Below are 24184 nucleotides of genomic sequence, written 5' to 3' on the forward strand. Positions count from 1 at the left end.
CGCCATTGTCACCTCCCCTTGGGTCTCTCACCCACGTCTGTGCCACCCAGTCCAGACCAAAAGACAAGCGCAGTTTCTTCACGTGTCTCTGCTCCACGTGCCTCCTCCAGGTCTCCTTCTGGTTCTCCATGCTGCTTCATTCCTTCCTCAGTCTCCTCTGCAGCTTCTTCTCTCGCTGCTCAGCTCCATCCTCCCTTGGGTGGGGCAGGAAACCTGGAACCTCCCCCTTTCCTGGGAACCCCCCTGTTACAGTAGCATAGGATCTTAGTTACACACTCCCATGCATGTATAACTACAAACTTAGAAGTTATATTCCAAATACTCCTTTTTTTTTTTTTTTTTTGCAACCACTGGTTGTTAGATTGTCTTTCCTTAATCTAGATACTTTTAGAACTAGTCCAGCCAAATACATCCAACCACTGCTTTCTCATATTTCTCGGCACTAGTACATTTTGGTTGCTGTAATATTTGATCATGAGGGGTGTGTGTGTGTATCTTCACCTTTTCTCTCCCCACAAGGTCATGTAGAGAGGATACTAGACTGAATTCCTTGAAATATCAAGTGTTCTTTTGCCATTTAGTTAAGTATCAAATTATTGCAAAGATATGCTCAGATTTGGGAGTGTCCTACTACCCTATGGCTTCAGGATTTTATCAATAAAAAGGATAACTTACACTTGCATTTTCTTGCTATAGTGTAGCCCCAAGGTTTTGCTTAAAATAATTGAGGGCAAGTGTCTTATCAAAATGCAAGGTAAATGTAACTCAGTTGTTATTTCTTGATTACATATCAAAACATGAGAGGTTATCACTGAACTGCCAGAACCAGCAGTGACTGCAGTTAGCTAAAGAACTAGGAACCAGAGGGGTGTTTTAAGTGAGTTGAAACCAAAGAGGCTCTAATTCTTAGCCTAAACTATAATGTAAAAAGTGAGTTAAGATTTTCAGAACTCACAGGACTGCTTCATCCTTAAGCTTCTCTTGCAGAGATGTTTCAAGAGGGTGTTGTAGGTGAACACAATTCATTTGGTTTTTTTAGGAGTCTCATATGCTTATTTGTGGTCACTTCAGTAGCAGCTACATTTTGGGAAGTAAAGACAGATTCTCCTTTTAAAATCCAAATTGTGCATTGTGGTTATAAGATGTTCTTAGGGTTGCTTGGGGTTAAAACAGAGCAAGAAGCATCAAACATTCTTTATATAGATTGTTATAACCTGGACAGCACCTTGTCTTATAGTGCAACTGGAAAATCTATTCACTTTGCAAACTTTTTTTTTTTGTCTTAGAAATTTGCTTTGGGATTGTGGATCTCAAATGCAACCTTTAAGTATTTTCCTTTCCTGGGTTTCTAGACATTCCTCTCAGCAAAGTACAAAGTATAAGAGCTTTTTGACCATTCCCAGGCTATTTTCCCTGACCTGTCATCCCTGTTGGCTTTCTTGGTAAGAAGTGGTATAGCGACTACAGCTGTGGGGACAGTTGGGCTTCATTTATATTTCTCATATTCATAGACCTCAGCTTTCATTATCAATGCTTTCAACATTTTCAACTACCAAAAGGCAAAAGAAACATGATAAGGAGAGGTATATTTTCTCACCTGTTCTGTTTTGGATGATGGCACCAACCTGATTTGAGTTTGGATGTGAAATGCTGGTTGAAGGATTAGCTGCTACTGGAAAGGATGTCAGACAGAAGGGGAGTTTCCAGAGGTTCAGGGATTAGGCAGAGGAGGCTGATTGGTGACTGGACTTTAGTTAGTGAACATGGGTGATGCATGCAGCTGCTGAGGTGAGAAACAGTTCACCTGAAAGCTATATAGTGTTGTTAACTAAAGCCACCTCAAAAAAAAAAAAAAAAAAAAAAAAGAAAAAAAAGAGAGATGTCAGGATGTGTAGAGAATTTTGAAGATGTGGCTGAAAAGTAAGTAAGTGTATCTCCGATCCCTTAATCATGTTCGTTTTTACACCAACATGAACTATCTATTCTGACAGTGATTTTACAAATAAAAACTTATGTCTCTATTCATTTTTTTTGTAGGAAAGACAAAATAAAAATGAGATAAAGTGAAATTGAATTTTCCCTGAGAGCTGTAAATCTGTATGATAGTGGAAACTTAACACTGCACACTGACATGTCAGCATCTCTTTAGCTTTGGGAATGCATGGCTGGAAGGAAAAAAAGGCAAGAAGGAAAAACTTCATTTTTCCTCTCCCCATGGAATCCGAGAGTTATCTCACCTATGCCCAGATACCCTCAACTGTCACACTTGTGTTACCATGGAGACCCAGTTCCTTTGCTGCTGTGAAAGATGTTGGAAAAGATGGAATGAAGTGGGAAATACATTGTGTTCTGGAACTTCCTGACAACAGCCAGAAAAAAAATATGCAAAGAATTTAATATAAAAAGGTTAATAGAGGGCATTTGTGATACTACCAGGACTGCTTGGCTATTAAACCTATTGCTTCTTATTAAAACCTACATATCTCTGATTAACCATAAAGGGGAAGGGCAAGTCGAGTATGTTCACCACCTGTGAAATGCTGCTGGCAATCGTAAAGAGAGCAGAAGATATTTTTCTCTTGACCTCTGAGGCTTCTAAAACAGTTGAGAAACAGAAGTAAATATGAAGAGCTGAAAAGAAGTAGCAAAATAACTTGTTTCTCTTGAAAATGTGGTGTCTCAGTGCTTTTGAAAAGAAGGATTAGAATGCAGAAATTAAGCGAGCATGTAAACAAGTCAATGAAAGAAACCTTTTGGTGGAGAAAGTCATGCTTCAAAAGGCAATTTTCAGAAGGAAAAAAATTCTGAAGGAAAAGGCTTAATGATTAAAATACCGAGAGAAAAATGAAAAAGCCTGCAGAATCTTAACAGCTTGAAGGGTTGAAGGAAAATAGCTTCACTGTGGTTCATTTAACATAGCAGATGAGAAGGCACAGTGTCGCTTGCCTACCCAGCACTTTCCCTTTCTTTCTGCTTAAAGAAAATGGGATGAATCAGATTTGATCAATAATAGCAGTGCTTTCCCCTCTGCCCAGCTAGCCCAGGAGAAGCCACATGTCACAGTTCTTGCCTCTGGAACAGGAAGGCTGTTGGAGTGGGGCAATTTCCGAGACTCTGACAAGGGTGAGTAGATACCCCATTTTTTTTCTTTTATTTTGACATTACTCTTGCTTCGCACACTGAAATTAAAGAATGTGACCACCCTCTTTGCGCTGTGATACCTTATGACTGAGGTTGAAATCCAGGTGGCCTTCAATGGCTAAGGAGGAGGCTGGGAAGAACCCTTGGTCTGGCTGACAGCATCATGCCGTTAGCCAGCATTAGCCAGCACAGGAAACGCCTACCTTTGGGCTCTAGTTAAGTAAACAGTTTACTGACTTGGTTTCAGCGTGTGTTGTTTTAAGTCTATAAGGCTTTCTGCATCTCAAAGTCAAATATAAACCAGCCTTTACAGAGAATGTAAAGGGCCCCTTTCCTGGCCCTGTAACTTGGGGACACAACAATAGACAATTAGTCAAACAAAATTCCATGCTAGCAGGAGATGTAACAGGGTGGTCCCCAGGAAAGGGGGAGCTCCCTTTTCCTGGGGACCACCCTGTTGCAGAGATACAGATATTTCAAAAGGAGAAACAGACATAAAGCAACTAATACACAAGTAGATTCTGTAAATATAGCTCTAATACTAACAAAAAAGGAAAAATCCAGTCATAAAGGGTTTATAATAAAATATTATAAAATATGTAAATAATTGAGTAAATTACAAAAGCAAGGGATAATATTGTGTATAGTTAATACATGAATTCCTGGAGGCCAAGGAAACAGGAATGCTTTTAGTCAAGGAAAGCTGCCTGCAGGGCATTAATACAGAGCCAGGATTTGCCAAAGACTAGACTCGATATGGCACAAGGGTGCACTTCAGATGTAAGGAACCCAAAATGCACAGAAAGAAAGCAGGAATGAAATAAGAGTAAAATAAGGGAAATACAGAATCAACTGATAGCACCACCTTTCTAGAGAAAACTATTATGAGAAAACAACAAAACAAAACAAAAACAAAACAAAAACAACAAAACAAACAAAAACTATTATGAGAAAACAAACAAATCCAGAAGCCTCAAAGCAAGATATAAAATAATATAGGAAAAAAATACAAAGAGTAAAAGGTACATTTGAAATTAAGGCATTATTCAAAACTGAATAATTTATAATTGGACATCAAGAAAGAACTGTCATAAGAAGTAATTATGGACTTGAGAACCTCAGGAGAGATTCAAACTTTCACAAATAGAAGAATAAGGAGTAGCAAAAAATGAGGACAGGAAAACTAGTTTTACTTATGGTTATTTCTTCATGGTAGTTCCTATTGACATGCATTATTTAAAAATGAATGGAATTTGATTGAAAAGAAAAATTTCAATAGACCAGTAATGTATAAAGAAAATCTTTTTGGTAAATAATGTAATTTAAAATGTTTTCGCTGAAGTGCCTTTTTGTACCTTGCCGTAGAAAAATCTTTTCAATAAAGAAACTGTAAAGAATAATAAGGTACAGATTAGTGATGCATTTTGGGAAAAAAAAGAACCAAAAAGAACCTAGATGTGCCAAATGTAATAGTAAGGCAACAACAATAAATACTTGTAATAAAAATCAGGTGGGTGTCAGAGATTATGTGGTTCAAATGGTTTCAGTAACTTTTCTAGTGCTATTTTCTGTATAAATATAAGATTTTAAAAATTAAGCGACAGTAAGTTGGTATGTAAATACATGTTATTGTTCATAATAATATAACTCTTTTGTAGTGCTTTACATTTCCCACCCTCTTTCACTTATATCCAAGAAACTTTTGTTTTCTAATAAAAATTTTACAATAACCAGAAGGAACCGCACAAATATGTTAATAAAAGATGCTGAACTTTTTTACTATTCCTTCCACTAAGATCACCGAGGTAGTATAGAGGATGAGACACCCTTAAATGAAGAAAACTATGAGAAAGCCACAGTAATGACAATTTTGGAGAACAATTTACAAAGGAGTCTGGAGAATAGTGGGTCGCTTAGGCACAAAGCCAGCCATGCTTGGGAAAATAATATAGGAAAAGAGCTCCAGTAAATCTGTACTTGCTTCTCACTCACCGCTGCCTTGGGGAAATCATGACTGCCCCCGCAGAGCTCTGATCTGAGTGGACTCAAGAGGGAAATCAGAGCTGCACAGAAGCCCTATATGAGTTAGGAGCCAAGATATTCCTTAGGTCCCAACCAACTTAAAGCAGTTGCTCACCTAAAGTACCAGCTCTAATTTCCTGGCTGGCGAATCATAGCCTAAGGACTTTCCTCCTGATGTGGCTTTTCTCTGGGACGGCAAAAAGTGAACTCTTGACCCAAGGAGTGATTGTCTATGATATTCTTGGGTTTGAGGATCTCCCTCTCCCGTCCTGCGACTCCTGGCTGGACAGAGTGATCTGGTAGGGTGACCAATCACCATGGTTTACCTGGAGGGTCCTGGTTTTAGTCCTGCATCCCCCAAAACCCCTCAGTCCTAGTGGGTCTCCCGATACTACCTGTGTGTACAGCCATAGAATATTGAGTTCCTGTGCCAAATAATAAGGTACTTTGGGAAGTACTAATAGAAAAAGCTATTAGGCTATAGAGTCCATAAGAAACATAAACATTATATTAGACCAAAAATTGTAACTTAACCTAATAAACATTACAGATAAGGGAAAATGTAGTTGTATGAAAATAAAAAGAGGCCAAATGGACATATATAGTAGTTGAAATAAAGAACAGGAGGGAGAAGATAGGAAAGGGATACAGCTAAGGAGCATGTGATTGATTTGAAAGACCAGATTAAGGTCATCTTCCAGAAAGAAGAGGAGAAATTCAAAGAAAAGAGAAAAAGAAAAAGCCAAGAGAGATGGAGATCACAAGAATGACAGTGTAGGGACAAGACTCCCCAAACAAAAGGGAAGGAAAAACAGATGGATGACTTCTGAGAAAAATGAGTGTTAAATGTTCCATGAATCGGTTGATGGATGAACAAATAAATAACCACAGACTGAAAGGACTTAGAGTTTCAAAGAAGAGTGATATGGAAAACCATATCTTTACAGATTATAGTGAAATCTGGAATGTCCAAGTCAAATTTTACCGAATGAAAGATTAGCATCAGATTAAAGACCGTGTTTTTCTGTAGCAGCATTATCGTAACAATAATAATGATAAAATCTTAAAATACTCAAAAAATAAGCTAGCAAAAATAGATTCACTGTATCAGAAATTATAAAGGGCTAGTTAAGACAACAGTTAAAAGAAAAATCAGTTATAGTTTATAAAATGTGTACTTAAAGGATAAAGACATACAAAAATTGAATGAAAAACTGTAAGAAGTTTTGTTAGGCGAATTCTTAACCAAGGGAAGATTGGTTTTCTGATATTAGTATAAGATTGATTCATTTTGTAAGAAGACTTCTCCAAATCAAATAGAAAAGTACAAACAACACAATAGAAAATTGGGAAAGAAAAAAATAACATGAATCAAAATTTCATAGAGGATGAAAAACGTGATCAATCAGCATACAAGGAAATATTCAATATCATTAGTGATCAAAGACAATCAACTAGATTCCATTTTATACCAGTTTGATTGGCAAAATCAGCAGGTCTGACATCAACTATTAGAGAGGATCTGCATTCACAGGATCTCTTCAATGTTGTACATAGAGTTCAAATTGGTGCAATTAATGTTGGAAATCAGATTGCCATTGTTTTCTATCTAATTATTCATATTGCCTGTGACAGAGCAATTACCACCCAAGGTATATATCCAAAATAAACTTCTGCAAGTATGCAACAATAGATATGTACACGAATTTTAGCTGCGTTGTTCACAATAGTAAAGACTTTTAAATAGCAAAATAAAATTCTAGAAACAACCTAGAATACTAGTTGGAGAATGAACTGATAAATCATGGTCTATTCACAATAAAGACTTTTATAGAATAGTCAAAACAAATGAGCTGTAGTAATGTACAGTGATATTGATGACATTGTAATATTCACTTAAAATAATCCCAAAGATTGCACATATCCTGACATCGTTTTAATAATTAACAACTAGAAATTTTAAAATGTACTTTTTAGAAATGCCGGAAGACTATGTGACAGTAAGACAGAGGCCATGGGAGCACATAATGATTGTGTACTGAGTGGAAAGAGGTAAGAGGTAAGAGTTCGTGGTTGTTTTTTGGAACATCTGTACCTTTTGTTTTGTGTGGTGAGTTCTCAAGTGCTTACTGAGTAGGTTCAAAAGAAGGGGAGTGGGAATTGTAGGGGGACTATAACCAAAATGAAATGCATACATTGTGCAAAAATGAAAAATGATGTAAAAATACATAAAATAAAAAAAAGACTTAAATCAATAATAGAAATGGACCAATCATGAATCAATGATCAGAATGTGTCATAGACCAAAGATGATGAATCCATTCTGTATGCCTGAGTTATAAACTACATGTTCATGCTCAAATTCTAGAGAATCTAGTACTCTTGTGTGTGGGCACTGGGAGCAGAACAATAAAAGAACAGGAAGTACATCCTCTTGCTTATAAAGAACTACATGCAGATCGTGGGGATCAAGCACGCCATCCTGGAGAAGACTGGTAGTAGGAAATATAAAAGGAGGCTAAGCTTGCACCCACACATACAGGAAGTAAGAGTGTGAGGTACTTTTTTTTTCTCTCTCATTGTGATTTATTAAACTTGCCACTCCCAAGCATGCAATTCTCAAAGTGTAATATTCCAAGGTGTGTGTAGTTGGAAGGAGCAGCCAAAGGAAGAGGAGTGTGGAGGAGAGAGAGACATAATGTATTTCAATGTTCCTTGAAGTTTTTCTATGCCAGTCTTGCCAGTGAAATCCAGAGTGTCTGATTCTGACCCTTGACCTAGTTTGCCATCTTGCTTTCTCAGCATGTACCCATACAATTCACTTCACATTCATTATTTACAAGGCAATTCGGAGTAATTAAAAAACAACCCTGGAGTTCGACTTCATGCAGACCTACCTTCACTCATGGAGTGAGTTATTTAACCTCTAGGAGAGTCAGCTGATGTGTCAGTTGTGGGGATTGTATTCATTATAGTCTGTGTGGCATGTGATGCACTTTTCCTTGCATAAAAAAGTGAAGTTTTGGTCAAATCTCTGGAAACCTGTATGAGGAAACACTTGATTTCCAATCCGAAGTGCTGTAATTAGCACTGCTGGAGCAACAGGAGGCTTTTCACTCAGAAAGCAGAAAGCTAAAGTGCCTAGAAGTGAGTCTCAGAACTGACATCTTGGGCATGCACCAGGTGCTAGGATGAAGCAGTTTTACAAGGCAGTGGTAAGTCAAGGTTGTGCACTTCCTCATTCAACAGATCTTAAGCACACACTATGAGACGGGTACTGATTTAAATGCTGGAGATGGCAGCAGTGAATGAAGTGGATTGAGGTTCTTTCTCTGATAAAGTGCCACTGTCTGGTGGGGGAAGATTATAAAGAGGTAGGTAAATCAAAATCAGTAAGATTAACATTTACATCATATTTTACTTAACCCAACATATTAAAATATTATCATTGCAACATACAATCAGAATAAAAATTATTAAGGTATTTTTACTTTTTCTCAAGCTTTTTTATTAAGATATTTTTATTTTATATTTTATTTTTATATTACGATATTTTTACTTTTTCTCAAAGTCTTTTACTAAGACTCTGAAATCTGGTATGCATTTTACACTGACAGCATCCAGACGAGACACATTTCAAATGATCAGTTACCTTATGTGAGTAGTGGCTGCCATATTGGATGGAAGTGTTTCTAGGTGATAGATGGTAGTGGATTGTTCAGCAGAGCATTAGAGAGAAGACTTAAGATGTTTTGTAGGTAATATCAACAGGACTAGATGTTAGTTGGATGAAGGGGTGGTAGAAGAAAAGAAGAATCAGGGAAAGTTTCAGATATTTGGCCTGAACATATTGATTGGTCTGTGTGTGTTCCATGTGGTTAGATTTGATTTTTCAGAATGGCTGTGCTTTTATTTATTTATTTTAAATAAGTATCTCTAGACATTTACTCTGCTGACTCCTTCCCCTTTCTTTGGCTTTTTGTCAAATGCCACTTCTTTGGAAAGACCTCCCCTAGCCACACAATCTAGAATAATCCCCACCCCAGAACGCTCTGTTATATTATTGTTTTATTTTTATATAGTCATCATAGCTACCTGAAATTATGATCTCGTTTAATTTTTTATTGTCTGTTTACCCCACTAAAACGTACCTTCTTAGTTTCTCTCATTTATTGTGATCCTGGATTATTGCATGGCATAAAGGAAATGCCTAATACCAATCTTCTGAACCACTGAAAGGAATTTAGGAAATTATCTAAATTATAACCCTTACCAAAAACTTAGAAAGATCAAAACAGTATCAAATTTCCTGAAGTCAAAAGAGAATAAAGACAGCTGTGTTACAGAGAAAGTAAATTCTTACAACTGACATCATGATATTTGCTTTCTAGCATTAGAATTCAAAGAATCTTTCTAGACCATCTACTATATGCAAGAAACTAGGAATAGAAGACGACTTCCTCCATTAATGTGTATGTTGTATGTGTGTGTGTGTGTGTATGTGTAGATGTATAAAGATATGTTAAAGATTATATTTTGTTTTCCAAAAAGTGACTTATAAAAGGTGTAGGTCCTGGATTATTTAATGTGCATTTCCATTATGGTCTGTTCGCTAACATTTTTTTTTTCTGGTTTATCTTTAGGTTGAGAGTTTCACAACTCTTGTCATACTTCTGTGGTTAACCTGAAGACTTTGAGTTAGAACATAATTTTCCCAAATAGCTCTTTCCCACTTGAAATAAAGACAACTGCTAGTTTCTTGCTGGGGTTACAATATTCTATCTTTTTACACAGTAGGAGAAATATCTTTTTGTCAGAGATGAATCAGTTCATCTAGATGCGGGTAGGAGAGAAAGAATTTTACCACTCACATCTTTTGCTGCCAGTGTAAACCTGAACAGACTCTGTCTTAATGCCAATAGCATATTAATGCACTGTCTTCTCTACTCTCTAAGAACAGAGATGGTGTTTTGTTCAACTGGGACTTAGCACTCAGCACATTGCACAAGACAGTGTGGGAACCCCTAATAAAACATTTGCAAATAAATAAACAATTGAGTGAACAGTTACTCTAACAGAGAAGAGATGAAAGCAAGGAGAAAGAATATGATTTTCTCAATATCAAGGGGAGGAAATAAAAAGATTCCTTTAAAACTGGTCTTATCCCCAAAGAAACTGCCAGCTCAAAGATAGGTGTGCAGTAGACAAGATCGGTGGCAGTCTATGTGCTTGGTGTGTAGAAGCTTCAGGAAGGATTTGAAAAATCACCTCTTCTCTCCAATGGACTGCTGCCCAAAGTTCTAGCATTTTAGCCTTAATATAAAAGCTTTTTGGTTCCTAATTAAAATGTAAGGAGGGTATATGCAGTTAAACTTTACCATCTTTCTTTCAAAGTTGGGGCATTCAGCAATACTTAACCTAACAGGGAAAGGTAATAAGTTAAATCAGGGCACGAGCTATGGCATGGATGTGTGTCTAAATAAGCCTGATTCCCAGGTCCTGGAAATCCATTGTATTTTGGATCACGCACTTTAATAGCAGTTAATCTCTCCCAAGGTATATAACATATAATATTCACTATTGCCAAATTCTTACATTTGACTCAAGTATTCTTATTTTCAAGAGCTGCATCCATCAGCTGACTCCTAAATTCCTCTTCTGCTTCTCACACCGTTGTGCTCAACAGTGATTTGAGGGCACTCTGGGGGAGACAGAGCTGGGTCTCCGTAGAAGGCCCATTCAACTCTTCTCAGCAGCCAGCCAGTTATTTTGTCAAGGAAAGTTATTCATTCTATTCTCCAGGGTTATCTCTTCAGAACTCAGCTTCCTGCTTTTACAAAACAATATATCCTCTTTTATTATACTAATTAATGCCTCTCACATGGCTTCATAAAATATTAGCACTTAATGAATAATTAATTGTGTTTGATGGCTGTTCCAGTTAAAAAGAGAAATTTTGTTTACATCGTCCAAGTGTGGCCTTTGTGCCGTGGCACAGAGGGAGAAATTGATTCCTGTCTGTAGCTGAAACAGAGAAGCTGAGGGAGCCATTGCAGGGAGATGAAGCCCCTTTATTTGCCTGGACATCCCTAGTAGTTGGGCAATGTTAAACTCTTCCATCATGCAAGTTGCTTTGGCTGCATTGTGTTGAGGACTGGTCTCTCACATTTATTAGGTTTTTAAATAAAGATTTTTGGCTTTATTTAAACTAATGTAAATAAATTTCTCTAATGAAAAGATGCAAACTAATGTCTCTAATGAAAAGATTCTACAACACTTGCAAATTATCTAAGAAATATTAATCTGCCAACATCATTAGCTTATCTGAACGATCATCAGCACCACGACTGAAATTGAAGGAGTCAGTTCTGCCCTGCACATTGACAAAGAGAAAGGACCTAAAATGGGCCATTCCTGGTCTTGTGAGGCTATGATTAGGGCACTCCAAAGAAATAAATCCAAGTTAAAAAACTGAGGTGGGAGACCAGTCAATAGCAGGAGTTACAGAGACTTTATACTGAAATTGTAAAGTCTCAGAGGGCTCAATGCTGCCCTACACATTAGGGCCGCGGATGGCTGATGCCTGGGGATTTCTACCTGAACCTGTGATTGATGGGTATAGTTGGGGTGAGGCTCAGTGAAACATTTAACTATGGCTTCGTGAATCACCTGATCACAGCACTCTTCAAACTCTGACCCTGCCGAAGCAGAACTAGCATTAAGTTATTCAGGTCAGTTTCTATCCATCTAGATAGCTATTTTATTTTTTAACACCACTGAGTACTAGAAAAGACTGAACTGCATAAATACATAGAAGATAACAACTAAAAACAACTATATTGATACATTTTCTGATTTCAAGAGTCAGATGAGATGTTTCCAAGAAACCTTTAAATTATCTGTCCAAAAATAACATTTACAGAAACTGAATTTATGGTATAGTGTATCTATGCAAAAGATTTTGTAAAGGCATCAAATTTTGTCTTGCTTTCTATGTGTGTGAGTCGGGGAGGAGGTATGCCCCAGACCCACCCAAGTCTCAATGATGAATAGCTTGGGCACAGATGGTGAGCAAGTATTAACTGGGTCCCTATATTTACAAACACACACACCAGACAAGATCCTTTAGATAATTCCGGTATGACCCTCATGTTGAAAATCAATGTAACAAGATTTATTCTGTATTTTCTGAAGTGAGTATCATACTTTATGTGGTGATCCTAAAAACTGTCGCTGAGGATATTGAATAACTAGAAGACCTGCCTCAAATCTAGAATCTAGTTCAAATTCACCCCCCCCCAGGTGTTCCTTAAGCTAGAATTAATTCCTCTTTCCATATACCTCCAATATTCCATTTTTTTCTTTTTATATGCACTGCAGTTTCTCTTGCATGTTACTTATTTTCTCTCCATCTGTCCTGGTATGTGGACTTAGGGATGTTTGGGGTAAGATGCAGAATTTGTAATTTCCTCCTATCTTTTTTTTTTTTTTTTTTTAAATATTTATTTATTTATTTATACAAGCACCGGGTACAGTCAGAAGCGCGGGAGGGTGAGAGAATACACCAGAGCCAGAGCGGGGAGCAGAGCAGGCAGAAGGACTGAAGCACACTGCTGAGGGGAGCAGCGGGCGGCAGGAGAGGTCTGCGCGCCATGTGGGACCCTCGCCCAGCGGCAGGGGAGCAGCCTGGGATCGAACTGGCGCTACAGAGGCTGCGGGCAGCTTTGCAACCCAGCGCTCAACCGCTGCGCCACCGGGGAGGCCCCTCCTCCTATCTTTCTAACCCCTATAATTTTTTGGCTAGTCAGTAGTATGTGTTCAATAACTATTGATTGAATTATATAAAATATACTATCAAATGGCATTAAAATAATGATCAAATTCTAAATTACTGAATTATTGGGTAATCCTTTTAATTATTTTTTTATTTTCATAGTACTTAAAATCCATTGTATTTTAAACCTTTAACCTGAAACCAGCTAACATCAGAACAGTGGGAAATCTTAAACAATATAATTATTCAAAGAATAGTAACAGACTTAATTCACAAGACCCACAACTGGGTCACATCCTTTTCTTAATCATTCATTAATTTTCTAATTAAATTCTAGGACTAAAACACTAACAAATTCTGGATCTGACAAAACACCATATACAAAGCTTCCAATTTCTATATCGATGCATGTAAATCCACTTTTTAAAGGAATCACATCAAATTCCATTTCAATAAAAAATAACCAATAAGACAATTCTAATTAGGTACAATACAGACAATTGAAAAACAAGTCACCAGTTCAGATGAATCATCAAGATGAGTCATTAAGATTAATTATTAGTATAATTTATAAAAACTTAAGCCTCTGATATAATTTTGTCTGTTTCCTCTAAATGGTTTGGGAGGTTTTTTTTATTGCTTAGAAACCAAGAATGTTTGAATGACAGGCATTGGAATGTTGCAGAAGGAATATTTATTGTCTTGAATCCCTTTATTATAGTCCCTCTCTTTCTTTCTAGCTTGAGGCCTGGTATAGCTAGGACAGGAAAGCTTAGCCATGATGGGGGGCACAGAAACTTCATGGGTCTCAGACAAGAAAGGCCAGATGACAGTAGACAGTGGATGAGTCCACAGAGGGTGCCTGGGTGGGGGCCCTGGGCAGATTCATGCATGACACAATCTCATCTTTTTCTCTACAGAAGTTTTCAGAGGCACAGTTGAGTGTGCTGAAATGGCATTCCTACCTACTCAGAATGTGGTGCTTCTGTGTACCATATGCCCAAATTATTTCCAATGTATTGGTAAAAATCAGGACATCTTCACACTGGAGATACAGTGACAAGAAACTTGGCCATTTAATACCCAGGAGTTGTTTCCTTTGGGAATTTTGCTCAAGTCAAGCTCCTGAGGACCTGTGTTGATAATACATGAGTTCTTCAGTGCTAGCTCATGGTCCATCATGTCTAATTCATGGGCTAATTGTATTTGCTCCCTCCTGGGCATGCAGAATTGGAATCCTGAGGACTGGCCACTTGAACCAGGAGGTGATAGAAAGCTACACTGGAGAGGCCTTTTGGGGGCTCTGTTTATAAATAAATCAGCAGAGAATGTCAGTCTGTAGAGAAAAGCCAAAAAGTGAAGGAGATTAATTGTGAGCAGTAGGGAGAAACATTGATGGTCCCTTATTTCTAGGGTGATAGCTCAGTTTCTAGAACTTTTCTGCATACAAGGCATTTTCTGCCATTGACATGTGAGCTGCTTCTCTCACTTCAACTTTATACTAAATTTTCCTCTAAGATAAGTGGGTTTGTATTACTCACAACCAGGAGATTCCTGACAAAGACAAGGCTGTTCTATTAGGATGCATTCCTTTAAGTCTCTAGGTGGCTTATACAGCCTTCTGTGGTCAACCTATTGGCATTAATGATACATTATGGCCCAAGCATGGCTCAGAATCTATGCAGGTAGCTTATGACAATGACTTTTGGAGCTGCCGCATGATGGGTAATTATAAGACTCCACCATATTCCTCCTCAGATAATATAATGTCTCCTTTATTTAATAATGAAAATATTGTCTCCTACGCCTGTTACTATTTGCATTAATAACAAGGTGCACACAAAGCCCTGGGCATTAACCTGGCCGTGCAAGGTGAATCTGAGTGCGGCTTATCTCACAGACCCAGGCGTAGGGCTCAGTGCCAGCCTAGTCCCGGAGCAGGCAGTCCAAGAGGTTTGAATATTTCCTGTAGCCATTTATACAGAAGATGTTTTGCTTTAACTTAGAATGTGTTGTAGTGGTTATACAGGTAATGTTGTTGCCTTCTGGAGAAACTATCTAGTTCTTCTGCAAGACAGCACCTGGCTGGCCCATAAAACAACTTGGCATTTCCGTGAAAACAGGAATTCCATTTTGTCCTGCCTGCAGTGACGGGGTATACGTGGGATCTGGATTGTGGCCTCAGTCACATTTGTAAACTCTAAATAGCTTTATATTTAACTTTTTCATCAATTTGGAAATGAAACCCAGATCATACAATTTATCACCTGAATTTGGACATTTTTGAGAGTTAAATGGGAAGCTGTGAATAATAAACCTAGGAGACCACACACCAATGTGTGATTATTGTCACCCCCTCTGGACTTGGTGTTCACATACCGAGCAGTTTACATATGGAGAAGCTGACTCCTTGGCATGGCTTGTAATGTTTTAATTTGTAAAACACTCTAACTCTTTGCCCAGTTGAAACAAGGCAAGAACTTCTACAGTGTGCCGATAAGTGAACATTATGGTTAAGTAAACCGCTTAGATTAGAAAGTGGAGAAAGTAACTGTCCCCTGTGCAGGAAGACCATGTGTGCATGTTAAGGCTGACCAGCACAGCCCGCCACTAGATTCACACTTTTAATTTCCATACAGTCTTGTCAGTAGCAATGGTAACGATCCAGCTAGCACTGGTAATGCTGGACATGGTGCTATTCATTTTGTTGACTTGATCTTCACATTTGGCATTTTGAACAAATCAAAATTATGGAGAATTGTCCACTCTGCCTGCACTGGCCATATAAACTGGAGTTTCTCTCAGGCATAAGTTTCTTCACCTTCAAATATTCCATAATCCTTAAGTCCCTTTTAGCGTTAAACAGTCTACAATCAGTGCTATGCATGTCTAAGCATTTTACTCTTTTTTTGCAGCTATTTTGATTCAGACTAATCATTAATAGAAAAAAAGAGGCTTTGTCTGTGAGAGAATATTGCAAATATGTCTTGTACTCACATATTAGAATGAAAGTAATCTTAAAGATGCTTTTGTAAAGCTACACTGGCAATGTGATAGAGCAGCGAGGATCTGGACTAGAAGGCAGCCTCTGAATTTGCAAAAGTAACTTCATCATCTTGTCTTCAACTGTAGAAAGGGAACAAAAATAGCTACTTTTTAGTAATATTATGAGAATTAAATGATGTATAGTATGTTAAAGCATCCACTATGTACCAGAAAATAGATGTGTATAATCAATAACTTCAGTCATTTTTCCTTTTAGAATGTTAGTGTCATTATTGAATGCTTTATCATAAATGTGGACTACCAATGAAATTCTCTTCCCAATATTCATTTTTACTGTGGTAGGCAGTAATTCCATTAGATAATAACATCTTCATAATTGTATATATAGTGTAGCCAAACATCTGGACCTAAATACCTTCTCTCACCTTTTCAGTATTCCATAGACGACATTAAAAACATTGCTTTCTCAGAGTCTGTTTATCTGCAAGCAATGAATGAGTAGTGTATATAAATTACATGGCATGACTCCTAATTTATAGCCAAAATTATACTCTATCATTGCTGTTACTTTAGTTAAACTAACATTCAAGAACAGAAGCCAAGGTCTCTATTTAAAGCGGGGGACAGGGTTGCATCCAAAAGCAGAACTTTATACAGTGCACATAGACTCCAGAATTATCCACAGGTGAGGAATAGCTGTTGAAACAACCAACCTGTGGACACTTCATCAGAACTGGGTTCCCACTGAGCAGAATTTTTATTCTTGATCATTCTAGAGCTTCTATCATGCACTGGCCACAATGCTATGACGCTGGAGAATCCTGGGAACTTCTGATTTACTCTAGTGTACAGATATGTTTTCCCACACAGGGATTCTGACAGTAAAATAAAAAGATTTGGATTGATAAACTCTGCAGAGTGTTAAGTTGCTTTCAATTATCTTATCGATGAGGGAGAATAGTTTGATTTTTAATAAACCAGTTCTGCTGAACCCTACTTGTTCTTCTTATAATTTTATCGTTGGGGAATCCACTCCTATAAATTATTTGATAAGATACCTGGTATGGGGTATCAATGATCCCATTTAGGGAATATTGACTATGCTGTTAATGAGGACAGACATTCATCAATGATGATTCATCCAAATGTGTATCAGAAATAGAATTTTCTATTTGCAATCTGAGTTACTTGCATTGTCTCAACTCTAGTTTAAAAAACAACTCGTAACTTAGGTTTAAAAGTATCATTACTTAGGGCCTCCCCTGGTAGCGCAGCGGTTGAGTGCTGGGCTGTGAAGCTGCCCGCAGCCTCTGCAGTACCGGTTCCGTCCCCGGCCGCCGGTGAGGGTCCCACATGGCACACAAACCTCTCCTACCATGCCTGCTGCTCCCCTCAGCAGTGTATTTCGTCAGTCTGCCTGTTCTGTTCCCCGCTCTGTCTCTGGTGAATCCTCTCACCATCCCATGCTTCTGACTACCCAGTGCGTGTATAAATAAATTAATTAATTTTAAAAAAGTATCGTTACTTAATAAAGATTCAGAATTTCCTAGTGCCTAGAGACCTTTTCCCTGGGCCTTTTTCAAAAGTTGAAACTGAAATTTACATTCCAATTCTTCTTGAGGACAAAGATGTAGATTTAGCAGATTTTAGACTAACTTTTAGTCCCTGGTTCATTGATTGGGGAGTTCCTTAAGGTATTGGGCTGCATCCTGACTCTCCATCTGCCTGATGCCAGAATCAGGAGCCCACCATCGTGACCCGCCTCCTTTCCCTGGGGCCTGACTTCCAGCAGGGTCCAGGGTCCTGCAGATAGGCTAAGCTTCAATTTCTGCTGTAGACTTGAATTTCTTCTCTGTTTCTGTTTCAAGTGATTTTCCATCCCATCTTCCAATTGAACTTTGATATAATTATATTTGATGTATTTTATCTAATATTTTTAAGTGTTTGTTATGGGAGTGAGAGCCTCTCCATTTAGTCTCAGATGTCTGTGTAAGGGAGCACTGGACTCCCACCCACCTTCAGGCCTCCCAGAGTTCCCTGTCTAGTGAGTGTCTTGATCAGAGCTGGCAGGAGGAAACCAGAGCCAGTGGAATCCCAGAGTCTATCACAACATGGCAGGCTTGGGAAAACAAAAGAAGACGTTTTCCTAGCCTAAAATATTTAGTATCACAAATAAAGGCGACGCACCTTAAACTCTAATGGCAGTGAGACTGCAAATTTCAAACTTCGAGGAATAACTGGGCTTATTTTCTTTTACTAGGGACAGGCATAAAAGGTGAGGTGTGTGTGTGTGGAGTGTCTCCCTACCTGTGGGGTGTTCCCTTTTTACGACCACTTGTGGGGTGTGGTAGTCACACCAAGAAGTCACATGGACTTTACCACCACCTTCCCAGAATGTCAGGTGCAGTCAGGACAGAGATGGCATTGGCTCTTAAAGTGTCAGGGTTCTTAGGAGAGCACTACAAGGTTTGCAATTTCTCAGACTACAGACTTTAAGCAAGAGTTACAGACTTTAAGCAAGAGTTTTTCATTGGGTCCCCTAAATTATGACACTTGCTACCTTAACCATATCTTCCAACACATTATAAACTGCTGTTTTCTTAAACACAAACACATTTTCTCAGGGTTTGCCTATTTCTCTTTTCCCCGTAGCTTTGGTTGGCTGGTTCTCTGAGGCTCGGTGACAGCACTGGGCAGTCTGAGCTGGGCTGTGTTCTGACAGGGACTGATGAGCCTGGAACAGTCGGGATGTGCATGGAATAACAATATTAGTTTCTTTCTCTCTGGCATTTAAAAAGTGTCAGGTTGTATTGTGAATAAATCCATATTGGAAGGTTATTAAGGTAAGTAAGCACTGCTTTGTAGCACTAGCAGATGTTTTTTATAGATCCCTTATTAAACTGTAATTGTTGGGCCACCAAGAAGAAACAAGACTTCTGATTCCTATCCCCACCATCTCTGTGCTTCCTTGTCCTGCTCTCTTTGCCCCCTTTTAACCTCAGAACACTCACTTCATTTATTAATGCCTGCTAGTTTTTGTAAGAATTTCACTTTGTCAAATTGTCTGCTATGTAAATGTCCAGTATTTGTCTTTGTCATTCTGACTTGCTTTACCTCTCAAGCTCACTCCAATTTTCTGTAATCAGCAGCATTTTATCTTTCTTTATGGCTGAATAGTATTCCATGGTGTGGCTAGACCACACTTTCTCAATGCAGTTGTCTGTTGATGGGCATTTAGGTTGCTCCTGTGGCCATGCCATTGGAAACAGTGCTGCATGAAGATTTTTCATTATGACAGGACTTACACCCTAAAAGAACTCTCTTTGTTCTGCTCCCTATAATAGAACTGAGAGAAGGGACCATAGTCAACCAAGGTGAGATTTTATACACTTTCACTCCCCATTCACCTTAACCTTCAGTGCTACCTTGTCAAAAAGGCAAATTACGAAATAGTCCAAAAGTTAATTGACAGGTGACTGGCAATAGAAAATGAGGTATATCCATCCAATGGCATATTACTCCCCCATGAAAAGGAGTGAAATTCTGACACATGCAATAACATGAATGAACCTTGAAAAATTTTATGCTAAGTGAAATAAGCCAGACACAAAAGGACAAATATTGTATGATTGCACCTGTATGAAATATTTAGAAAAGACAAATTCATAGACATATAAGGTAAACTAAAGGTTATCGGGTGTTAGGGGAAGGAGAATATAGGGAGTTGTTTAATGAGGAGAGAGATTCTGCTTGGAATATGAAAGCATTTTGGACAATGGTTGTACAACACTGTGAATGTAGTTAATGCCCCTGAACTGTACACATAAAAATGGTTAACACTGCAAAATTTATATATATATATATATATATATATATATATATATATATTAACACACATAGACACAGAGGCAAGTTAAGGGGATGACTACTTCTAAAAAGAAGTAGTAAACATACATTTCTCTATTTCTGTAAGTAAAACCAAAACACAAGAAGTCTCAAAGGTGGAGAGAAGACAACCCCACCACCAGTCTTGAGCTCCAAGGAATGACACAGTTGTGGATTCCCTCAGTACTTTTTGCCTCATATATTCCAAAGGGGGTGCTGTTGAAGCCAGCAGCCTGGAAACACCAACAGTCACAAGCCCAGGGAGAAAAAAATACCCTAAGAAAAGTCTGCATGACATTAAAGACAGATGGGAGGTGGAGGGAGGGACTGAAGCCAACAATGGCTCTGCTCACTTTCTAGACCTCAGGAGTAACCCCTAGTACTGCTCTTGCTATAAGACCCCCTGAAAGGTTCTCTAGGACACCCACCCACTCCCTTAAACCCTTCTCTCACACAGACAACACAAAGCCTTCACTTTCATCTAAATGTACTCAAAATATTATCTCTTCACTCATTTCTAATCTTCCCAGAAATTTCTCAAAGACCAGTCAATATCATATATAAGGAGGGACTCCTAGGTTGTTGTAGCTCAACACAAAGCCTGGAAACCTTGCAACATCAGGTAACTGTATCCAGAGTAAATGTGTTTACTGAGGAGAATTTATATCGAGAACTCTCATTCTTCTAACATTTTTAAGCAAGAACCCAGGAATTTCTAAAATTCTAGCTATCATTCCTGATAAAGATCAGCTACCTTTTAATCCAATGAGAACAAAGCTCATCACAGAAGTGGACACCTGTGGCCATGCATATGCTTCTCCTTAAACAATAGGGTAGAGAGGAAGATAAAAGCTGGAGATTGAGCTGCATTTGTGTCCTTCACTATCTTGTTGCTAGGGACAAATCACTTCACTCTGTGAAAAAAATGGGAATGACAGTAATAATAAAGCTTCTTAAAAAAAATAAGTCACGTTATCTGCTTATAGCTCCTCTTATAAACAACCTTTGTAAATTCTTGGAAAGTAGGAACTCGCTCCATCTTTTGATATTATTAAAAAACCTGGTCTGATGCCAAGTGGACATTCAGAGACGACCCTGTGGGCCAAATCCTTGTGTCCAGCTGAGCGTCCAGCACAGTGGACAAGTATCCTCGGAGCTGCTGAGGACCTGGGAGCATTCACCTTTGCCTCCCCGCGACTGGGAGATCCACTCTGTCCAGTCTTAGATCCCATTCTGGAATGCCGATGGGCACTGCTCTTCATTTAAGGCTTTGCAAAAGAAATCACATCATTCCTTATTTTTATAACTCTCTGGGAGTATCTCAGGATTATCTTGGCTTTCTCAAATCTAATTAAACCATGAAACCATCCTATGTAATGAACTTTTTATCCGTATCTTGCAAAATTATGAAATCCGAGGCACTAAGTGATTATACCAAGTTTACTAATTTAAGCTTGGGGAAGTAAAAGCAAAATTCAACACTCACTGCTTATTTTATCCACTGGGTTCTTTTCTCTTGGCAACAAAAAAGAACCTAGCATTCACATCCTTTATGCTTATTTCCTATTCCCCTAGTTACCTGAGTGATTTTAACTTCCTAAACCACAAGGTGGTAGGTAGAATTTTGAGTCGTGTAAGAAAACTCTAGGCATGGATATCACTTTTCGAGGGATCTAGATAATTACTTAAAGACTCTAGATATGAACAAATAGAACTTTCTTGATTTCTACATCAGCTTCCATGAAGCAGTGGTTAGTTAGATGTATTTATAGGATACCCAAAGTCAACAGTTAATGAAATTTGTCATTTATTTTAACTGCTGTAAAAGAATATCCACACAACTTCATTCTTGGTTGTCTTCTCTTGGTTATTTACATGAATTATTTATCTTCTGTCTGGAAATTTAATACATGTCATAGAGCTGCAAATTATACAATCCATCTTAGGTTTGGTAGTTTGCTGTCTAAATGAGTAATCAGTCTCAGCTATTAGTTTTATTTATTAAACACAGTTCAAGAAATAGAGGTTTGACTCCATTTTACATTACGCTAAAAAAAAAAAAAAAATAGATATGGTAAGTCCAAGACATTGGTTGTAGTGAAGGTAAAAAGAAAACCAATTTAAGTGAAAGATGAATTAATAAATTCTCTGCCAACCCAGCATGTCAGGGTTGTGGAAGGAGATTAATGTATTACCCCTGCCAAGGGGTAAAGACATTCAATGAAATTATCAAAAGTCATCCTGAATCAGTGAAAAAAAGTTTGGAAATTTTAAGAAATGAACTCTCACATGTGCAAAACCCACTCACTTCCTCTCATCTGGTAATTAAAAAAAAAAAATAATGTTTTCCTCCCTCGAATCCTCGAGCAAAATGTATCAGAATGTTATGTTAGCTTAGAAAGGCCAGTGACAGTCTGCCCAGAAAAACCGATAATGAATTCCTTTCTGAGTTGATTTTTGTATGACTGCCTCTCATTTGAAAACAAAAGTTCAGAATAAACGCAGGAAAGACTTTGACCCTGTGACTGTGCATCTGAGTTGGGTTGGGGGGTTGTGGGGGAAGTAGGTGGTGTAAGGTGAGTGACAAAATCAGAACCTGAATTCAAAAGTTTCAGGACACACTAGGATTCTTTACATCTTTGTGTTCATGTTTATCATCCAACTTCTTAAAAATACTGCAGTTTCAAGTTTTCTAAATGGCGAAGATATTCACTTTTATTAACTAGAGCACCATGTAGAATCCCAGGAGTTAGGCCACTGAATAGGATTGCAAATAGCGACTGGCCTTTAAAGTTGTTTCTTGCTCATTGTTCATAAACTTCTTTCCTTGGTCAGCAAAGCCTTTGTGTGCACTGCTGCCCTCTGCCTAGAACAGTCTCTTTCCTCATCCTCTCTGCACCCTTTCTACCTAGCTCAATATTTAACCTGCGGATCTCAGTGCATGGTGCTTTTCTAGGGAAGAGTTCTAATTCTCCAGACTGGCTCAGCTTCCTTCACTGTAGAGTCTCACATACTAGCCAATAAGTCTGCTTCCATAGCAGTAAAGCTTCCATTTATTCATGAAATTATTTTATCCTATTTGTTTTATCTATGGGGTAAGCTCCATGAGGTCCCAGGCAATGCCTGCTTTTCTTCATCCTTTTGCCTCTCTCTTAGCACAGTGTCAGGAGCAGAGCAAGAGCTTAATTAGTATCTGTTGAATAAATACTGAGAAGCTAGAGCCTCTCTGGTGGCGCAAGGTGTTAAGCACAGCACTATGAAGCTATCTGCAGACTCTGCAGCATGAGTTCTAGAGTTCTATCCCAGTTCTATCCCCAACTGGCCAGGGAGCTACCCACATGGTGCAGCAGACCTCTCCTGTCTTGCCCGCTGTTCCTCAGCAGTGTATTTAGTCAGTCTGCCTGTTCTGTTCCCTGCTCTGTCTCTGGTGAATCTTCTCACTCCCCACACCTCTGGCCTATACCCCAGTTCTTGTATGCATACATAAATAAATCTTAAAAAAAATACTGAGAAGCTAGAACAATTTTGCTTTTGCTTTTGCTAAGAAATGGAATGCAAAACATAACTTCTGTGCCCTCAAAAACATGATGAGATGGGCATTCCTGTGACCAGTAGGAAGGAAAAATTTCCTTATGGGTTTTAACTCAGGGATAGATGACGTGTCCATGGACAGAAAACTAAAGAGTGTCTAGGAATAACTATGGAAAGAAGTTGGAATGATTGATTCATTATCCTGCAATAAATTCATAACTGGCTTAAAAACTGACAGCAATTTTCTACTGTTCGGTTGCAAGAGAGAAAGGAGAGAAAACTGAGAGAAGGAGGCACCAAGCACCTTGACTGCTCATTACTGTGCCCCTCCTGCTTTGTCCACCGTCAGAACATCTGCTGACCTTCCAGGACTTACTTTATTGCTCACGAGAGGAGAAAGCAGCTCTGCCAGTTGTGGAGGTTGGAAAACAGGACTTCCTTTTGCTGCGTGACCTCGACCTCCACTTTGTGGCCTGTAGTTCCTTTCCTTTATCCGGGAAGGTGTCACCAATGGGTTTCCTCTTAAAAACTGCAAAGGAAATTCAAGATTTAGTTCCTTTTAGGTCTGGCTTTGTGACAAAATCCAGCTATTGTTCTAAAGACAAACATAAAGTTGAGTAGTAAAAACTGAGGTCCGAGTGAGAAACTCTTTACAGTCCATTTCCCTCTCGTCTTCGGTTGCTTTAGAACATATTTGTCGTATGTCTTTACAGAAGGCACTACGGTATGTGTTAGTTAATTAGAAAAAGGAATCCTGATCTAAGCGGGTAAGTGAAGTTGTGAGGCAGACAGTGCTCAGTGTTACAGTAGAAATGCAAAGGAATT

The 24184-nt window shown here is 38.4% G+C and overlaps 1 long non-coding RNA gene across 4 annotated transcripts; it reads left to right on the forward strand.

Annotated features, from left to right (window-relative positions):
• Positions 1–590: 590 nt before the first annotated feature.
• Positions 591–10206, forward strand: LOC119259784 (uncharacterized). 4 transcript variants are annotated; one of them, XR_005128564.2, is made up of 5 exons: positions 591–3123; positions 7141–7222; positions 7532–7721; positions 8413–8537; positions 9807–10206. It is a non-coding gene; the product is annotated as an uncharacterized LOC119259784 (long non-coding RNA). The 4 variants fall into 4 exon arrangements; XR_008554300.1 differs by having other exon boundaries at positions 7532–7708; XR_005128563.2 differs by lacking the exon at positions 7532–7721.
• The last annotated feature ends 13978 nt before the right edge of the window (positions 10207–24184 follow it).

This window comes from Talpa occidentalis, unplaced genomic scaffold, assembly GCF_014898055.3.
Source record: "Talpa occidentalis isolate TD23 unplaced genomic scaffold, MPIMG_talOcc4v2.1 talOcc4.5, whole genome shotgun sequence".
Classification (NCBI taxonomy): Eukaryota; Metazoa; Chordata; class Mammalia; order Eulipotyphla; family Talpidae; genus Talpa; species Talpa occidentalis.